Below are 5,699 nucleotides of genomic sequence, written 5' to 3'. Positions count from 1 at the left end.
ATTTTCTTAAAAGTTTTAGTTTTACGTTGAAGTAAATTGTTATGTGTTTTGGTTATATTTTGGATCAAAATTCTAATTTTTATTTATATTCTACAATTAGGAGATTAATTACGTAAGATTGTTTTAATTATAGTTCATTTAATTCTCCAAATTCCAGATTCGTGTTTTTGCTTTTGACGACAAATTTAAAAATAAAATCTCTAAATTTCAAAAAGGAATTAAATCTGTTATAATAGAATTTTAAAAGTACAAAGAAACTCGTAGCCTATTTGGCCATTCTGGAAAATAAGCTTTGGGCAGGTTTTGAGCCTCAAAATTAGTATCTTCACTTGGACTGTCTGATCTAGCGGGATTTCGGATAACTGAATATAAGGCCCGTCTGACATACCCTGGATTGACGGTCCAGTTTACACCCCTACTCGCAGTTAGATACTTGTAATGTGTTAATTGTGTATATAATCCAACTCCTTTAAAATCGTAAGTCATATGAAACCCCACGTTGCGCGGTAACCGAGACACCCCTCCATATTAAAAGTGAACACCACCCACCTCACCAAATTGCTCCAAAATTTCTCTTTCCTCACCAAAATTTAGAGAAATTGTCTCTTATGGCTTCAAATTTCTACGAAATATTCAAAAAAAAAAAAAAAAAAAAACACAGCTAAACCTAAATCCATCCTTATTTCCGTCTCTCTTCCAAAAGTGTTTTTACAAAAACCTAAACCTAAGTCTCCTTTCGTCTGCCGCTCTCCCTCTTTCGGTTCTCCTTCTTCAGTTTTTGATGATACAGGTATTTTTGTTTGGTTTACGGGTTTTCTTTCATTGGATTATTGGAGTTTTTGGTGTTTTTGTATTTTTTTGTGAAATCCCATTGATAAGATAAGCAATTTTGCAATACAGGTATCAATGCTCTAATAAGCTAAAACGCAGTACATCTTCTTCTATTCTTTTTCTCCGGATTTTTTATTTTGTTAATGCTCTTGATCTTGCAATGTTTAACGTATAATGGGTCCGGGTCCTCCCGGATATCATACGTCCTATGCTAATTTCTTTCTGAAACTTATTTTTTTGAGGACAATCATTAACGTATAAACCCAATTCTCTATTTTCGTTACAGTTATCTCTGTGATTCATCATACATAGCATCCAATTTTTTTATTTTCGTTACAGTATTGATTTACTTCTTTTTTTTTTACATTGCAGATGATAATTATCAGTTTTTTCGTTTTGTATGCTGCAGTGCATGTGATATTATGATTATAAGTATATTCGCGATTTGTTTTTTCTTTATATTGTTATTTGACTCATCAAGACCTTTTCTTCATTAGTAAACCTTTTTTGTTACTAATAGTTTTTAGTTTTTACGCATGTTGGAAATTGTTAGAGGAGGCGTAAAGAAACCAAATGGTTAACTGGGTGAGCCTGAGATTTTCTCAGCCTCCACCAGTGCTACACATTTTACGGACCAAGGATTACCAGCAATTGGATTCTCTCGAGCAACAGTAAGCACCAACGTCAATAGTTAGCTTATTTTCCGTTGTTGTGTATTCTAATAAATTCCTATGTAACAACTTTTGCAGGAGGTGTTATCAGAAAGACATGTGGATTCTTTGAGCAACGAGTTTGTGCAATTTTTCCAACAACTAATAGGTAGCCACTTTTCTATATTTGAACTATTACAATTTCAATGTCCGTAACTTCATTTTCTTTAATGTTAAAAGAGGAAAAATCATAGGTTTACTATCTCAATGTCCCTAACTTCATATGCTTCATTGCTATTAACGCACAAAATTTTGATGCAGTGGAGGAGTATCAAGTCGGTCTGCAGGGTGTGGCAATTGAAGCTGGAGATCATGTTTGGTCTCTAGATTAGATTAGGCTGACTGGAATTGTGCAGGATGCCACACTAACTGCAGGTGTTTATCCTTTGTTCCATTAATTATTGTTGATTTATATGAAGAGTTCCCTAACATTAAGAATCAAATTCACAATAGTGGATATTGGATTGTGATGTATTTATAGTACTAAGAGCATGATAGAGGAAGGAGGATTCGATGTGATAAAATTAAATTCTGGATATGCCTCTTTGTTAATCCATATGGAAAGGAAATGACTGACTTGAAAGCATGAGAAGACCGACGTTAACACCTTTTCGACGGTAAGTTTAGCAACTTAAAACATTTTTTTTTTTTTGTAAAATATGAGTAAGAACTTTACCAGATCTGTCTACAAAGCCTTTATTATTTAATATCTGGAGAGTCGCTAATCGTGGTTGTTCTATCAGTGTGGGGGGTAACCTTGAGAAAGAAGGATAAATGTGTGTATCGAAAGAGTGGAAACCAGGTCATCAGACTTGGTGATAGAAAAGTTTGTTATATGACAACAAGGGTCACAACTTTAATTATTCATCATTATTGTGGTTTACAGTGAATCCATAACTAAGTTGTGCTTGGTTTAATCTGTTTTTGTAGAAAATGAATTGGTCAACAGTGGTTTGAATAAGTAGAATGAACTTAATATCATCTAATTCAGCATTTTAGCTCCAGCCTTAACGATACCAGGTACACCAGATATTTGAATCCCTTTAACACCCATAGCTATTATTATAATTATTAGATAGTAGTGGAAGAAGAGTTAATAAACTAGCCAAACTTAGAAATATTCAGATCAAAAGTTTAAGCTTAAGAGAGCTGTTAATGTTTTATAACAATAACTCAGTGTTAAGGATTATGTGGCAATAGGTGCCAGTAATATATCATAAGGATAGAAACTACTTTTCATTAGACGATTTAAACTATTGTTTAGTTGTCCATAATAATGAGTTGCCTTGAATTTTCATCATTCATTTATACTGCAAAGATATTGCTTATATACTCTTGACTCATAGAAGGATTAGTTAATCAACAAGTAAACCTGCCAGTTCTAATTTTCTAACTTTAAGATTATAGCTAACTGCTAGGAAGATTAGAATTTTCTCAAAAGCGTGCCAACTAATTTTGTTTTGTAGGTGTAGTTCCTGGTACTAATTCCTCAACGTCATAAAAATGCTATTTATTGTTTCAAAGATGCGGAGCTAGAAAAATTATAAAAAAGACTTTGTGCTCACAGCTTACGAGTAAGCAGTCATTCGTTAATGGAAAATTTTGAAACCAAATAATGGAAAATCATGTCGTTTGAGTGAAACTCACAGAATTTCTTCTGTGTCGTCAGCATTGGGTTGGAATTGATTGGTTTTGAGATTTAGTGGTAATGTCAATGGAACTTTTGATATATGTTCATTTGTGTAGCTTTACTTGCATGAATTGGTTGTTTCATTTTCCATCGGTTGCATCTTGCTGTTAAAGCTATCTAAATGTGAACTACTAAATGATACTATTACACTTTCAAAGTTGTGCTATATATTTACTTACTAAGCTGCACTTTGTTATGCTTTTGGTTATGTGTCACGGTACTGGAACTGGCAGTAGATGAACTTGGGTATTGAAGACCGAATGTTCTTCTATGCGGAAATGGATCACAAAGTTTTGTCATTAAGGCTGTTCAAACTTTCCGCGGCTTCTGGACTCATGAGCGACGGGGCGAGGCGAAGCCGAGCCACACCAAATCAAATCGGGAAGGGGCGAGGCGAAGCCGAGCTTTACCAAATCAAATCGGGACTGGGCGAGGCGAAGCCGATGCCCGGCTTTACCAAATCATATCGGGACGGGGCGAGGCGAAGCCGAGCTTTACCAAATCAAAAATATGGTAACGATGCCATTTTATTTGTAGTTGTAGATTGAATTGGTGAGTTAAGTTTGCGAAGGGCACAAAATTCTTTATATAAAAACAGAGTTTTTTCGAGCGGCGTGGTTAATGGGAGCTTATGGTTGATTCTGGCCCCACCATTTATTATTTCGGCCAATAGAAATTGAAGACAATTTTTGGGACTCGCGATATATCATCCGACCAATCACATTCGAGAATATAGTTACCTAAAATTATTAAATCTTATAAAATCTTAAAAACATCACCAATACTAATATAGAAAACGTAACATTACCAAAAAAAAATACTTACAAAACCATAATAAAATTAAATATGCAATATTCATCGTGATTTCATTATAAAATTAAATCAATCATAAGATTATATATAAAAAAATCCAATATCCAATGTTCATTTACACTTTTTTTAACAATAAAACTCGTCTAATTGCAACTCCTAACTAAGAATTGATCAGATTTAAAGCGTAGAGTTCCAGATACTAACCTGTAGATGGAAACACTTTTCCTCCTTAAAAAAATAGATTGTTAATCATGCATGATAGTTCAAAGATAAAATTGTTAATATAGATTGAATAATACATGACGTTAAACAAATTACGAGAACAAGAAAATAAAGAACATTAGATGAAAAGTGCAATAAACATAATGAATGAATTTCAATATTACTCCTTCCATTGAAAAAATTATTCTTTTCATTAAAGAAAAATAGCAAAATAGAATAAGATCTATATCAAGACGTGCAAGATACTGAATGCCTAATATTTTTGACAGACTATTACGTGGCTGTCCAAATATATATAAAATATAAATTGAATTATATTATTTCAAAAATAAAAAATTCCAAAGATTAAAAATGGAATTAATACTTCTAATCAAGAATATTTTCTTAATAATAGGGAGACATAATAATCATTTTAGCTTTTTATTGGTAAATATAACGTTAATTCCAAAATTATCGTTATCTCCATGTATATAAGAGCGCAAGCAAAACCTAATCGATTCGAATTTTTTATTCCGAGAGTGGTTGATTGTTTTTCTATTCGTTTTTATTTTTAGGGTTTCGGTTTTGTGGGTGATTCATCTGATGTGTGATTGTCTTCTGTTTTTCAGGTATTATGAAAAGTATGGTTGAGTGGCGCTACTTCTTTGCTTTGAATACAACATCTCGGATAAAAAACTTTTCTCTCTTTGAATTAATTTTTTATTCTTTTTTATTAGCCGTGATTGTTTTGTTTGTTTTTGATGGATTGAAAGATGAATATGCCAGTTTTGCATCTCTCATTGTACCGGTGCTTACATTAATTTTTTGGTTTTTTGTTTGACTTAATTGTATCCCTACAGGCTTTTACGATTTTGTGTTATATTTGTAAGTGTTATATTATAACGTTTAGTGATCACAGGTTAGATTATCAGTCAAATTTATAAAGTTTTTTTTTTCTTGTGGAGTATCGATAGCCTATCCTTATTTCTTAATTAGCAGCAATTAGCAGCAAAATTATTATTTATTATTCTCATTGTTGGTTTGAGTCCCTTCCGGGTATGCTTTGAGTGACTGAGTCTATCTGTACATATAGGAATTATGGGTGCCACCAAAACTTTTTTTGCATGGCTTATTTTTCGAGAGTGGTGAGTGTTTATCGTTTTCTTATACCAAGTTTAGATGGAATAGCCAAAATGGCTAACCCAAATAGCAAGGTTGTTAGTTTTGTCCTATAGACAGGATGGATGACTGATGTGTGTTTTATATTTATACGCCATCCAAGATTAGATAGTTGTGTCAGTCACCTTAATTGATTTCATTTCATTAAACGAAATGCAAGTAAATGATGAATACAAGAGGATGCACTATTGAAGTTTGCAGTCGTGCACTTGATCAATTGGTTCTGGTAATGAAAGATTCACTCTCGGATTTTTCTCATTGATTGGTACATAAAA

At 32.9% G+C, this 5,699-nt stretch overlaps 1 long non-coding RNA gene across 10 annotated transcripts; it reads left to right on the top strand.

Moving 5' to 3' along the window:
• The first annotated feature begins 633 nt into the window (after window positions 1-633).
• On the top strand, window positions 634-5,045 carry LOC113346842. 10 transcript variants are annotated; one of them, XR_003358624.1, is made up of 6 exons: window positions 634-790; window positions 1,385-1,502; window positions 1,581-1,650; window positions 1,803-2,158; window positions 2,285-3,744; window positions 4,875-5,045. It is a non-coding gene; the product is annotated as an uncharacterized LOC113346842 (long non-coding RNA). The 10 variants fall into 10 exon arrangements; XR_003358631.1 differs by lacking the exon at window positions 4,875-5,045 and adding an exon at window positions 1,204-1,263 and having other exon boundaries at window positions 2,285-3,905; XR_003358630.1 differs by lacking the exon at window positions 4,875-5,045 and having other exon boundaries at window positions 1,803-1,916; window positions 2,023-2,158; window positions 2,285-3,904.
• Window positions 5,046-5,699: the final 654 nt, after the last annotated feature.

The sequence above is a fragment of the Papaver somniferum genome, chromosome 2 (genome assembly GCF_003573695.1).
Source record: "Papaver somniferum cultivar HN1 chromosome 2, ASM357369v1, whole genome shotgun sequence".
NCBI lineage: Eukaryota > Viridiplantae > Streptophyta > Magnoliopsida > Ranunculales > Papaveraceae > Papaver > Papaver somniferum.
The sequence above is the reverse complement of the archived record's forward strand: the minus strand, read 5'-3'. Positions and strand labels throughout refer to the sequence as shown.